We start from the raw sequence: 1,659 nt of genomic DNA, 5'->3' as shown, positions 1-1,659 counted from the left end.
GCAGCAAGCACCCTGGAGTCCCTAGGGTGGCTGCTCACAGGTTCTTGGATCTGCATTGTTAAAGGAAAGCAACTCAAAATGGGTTAACAAGCTTACTTTAATCAGTCAGACCATATATCGTTTACCTTGTTCAGGGCAAAAAGGTCAGCACCCCAAACTTCAAAGTATACAGGCAGAATTATCAAGACAGAAACAGATCAAGTAGACAGATTTCCAAACTGTCCAACCATTACATCCATACCAAATCAGATCTGGGTTTTTCAAAGCCCGGGGGGGCCCTGGACAACGACTTCCCAGAATACAGATCAAATCACAGAACACTTCTCAAAGTGAGCCCCCAAAACAAAGCCTCACATCAGGGCTTATATAGCCTTCTTCTGGCTCAGAGAATGTAACAACCTTATTGACCCACTGGCCAATCAAAAAGTATCTACTGAAAAACAAGCCTCCCACCCCAGGCTTCAGGTGCACTTTAGCCTAGGGGCAGGGAAGATCTTTAAATTTGCATTTCCATTACACCTGGCTATAAAGTTAAACTACTGTTTCTAAAGGAAGATGCTGAGGGACTTTACAGAAGAAGTGAGTTCCATCAGTTATATACCACAACTGCTTAGGGCACTCTGGATCCCTTAATGTTCTCCCAAACACACTCACATTATTGCTCTTTAGAAAAGCTTATTACTTGAAGCCTCATAGCTCAGATCTTCTAATAAGCATCAAAGAAGATCTTTAAAAGGCCAAATGTATGGGAAATTGAAAAAACTATGATCTGCAGGTCCTTACAACCACTAATACTGCATTTTCTTTCTCTGACTTTAGAAATTACTCCCCCAAACTTCTAAGGACTAATGGAACCAAGTTAAAAACAAACAAACCAAAACCCCAGAGTTATTTTTTTTTATTTCCCAGAGTTATTTCTTAAAAAGGAACCAACACCATGTCAGGAGATTGAGGTTAGCAACTGTACTAAGCTGGCCTCTAATCCATGGATGGCCAGAACTGAACAGAGCAGGCTAGAGACAGGACAGTCAGGAATCAAACAGAAGTTTAATTTCAAAGTGAGGGAAATGGCTTGGAAGCAAGGACACATGTGCCAGGGCCCTGCCCCTAGTGGAGGGACCTGAGCCAGTAGGGCTGAACCTTGATTTATATACATGTGTTTAGACAAAGAGTCAAAGAGTGTACTTTAGCAATAGTAATGGGGCACAACAGCAACAGTGAGACAAGGTTGGCCAGTGACAAAAAGTCCATTCATACCAGGGCTTCATAGCTGGGATTGCCCAAGCTCAGAGACCATCAGTTCCAGAAGGTGAGCACAAAGGATTGTTGTTATGCCAAGCTCAGGGCACAGCTTGCTTGCTGGGCCTTAGCTCTGGAAAAGAGGGGGGTCTCCTAATATCTTGACAAGGTACTGCTCAACTGAGAAGAAGATAGGGAGCTCAGCTATTGTCATTGATAGTACCATGTTTCCCCGATAATAAGACACTGTCTTATTATTTTTTTGGACAGAAAAACACCAGAGGGCTTATTTTCAGGGGAGGGCTTATTTTAATGAACATTGACAGAAATTTTAATAAACAGGTAAATGTGAACAAAAAACTGTATCTTTATTCAATAAGCAAATCACTGGGGAAGAACAGGGTGACGCGCTCACTGCTG

The sequence above is a fragment of the Petaurus breviceps genome, unplaced genomic scaffold, assembly GCF_028583685.1.
Source record: "Petaurus breviceps papuanus isolate PSGF00001 unplaced genomic scaffold, PetGlider_PUasm1.0 189, whole genome shotgun sequence".
Taxonomy (NCBI): Eukaryota; Metazoa; Chordata; class Mammalia; order Diprotodontia; family Petauridae; genus Petaurus; species Petaurus breviceps.
The sequence above is the reverse complement of the archived record's forward strand: the minus strand, read 5'-3'. Positions refer to the sequence as shown.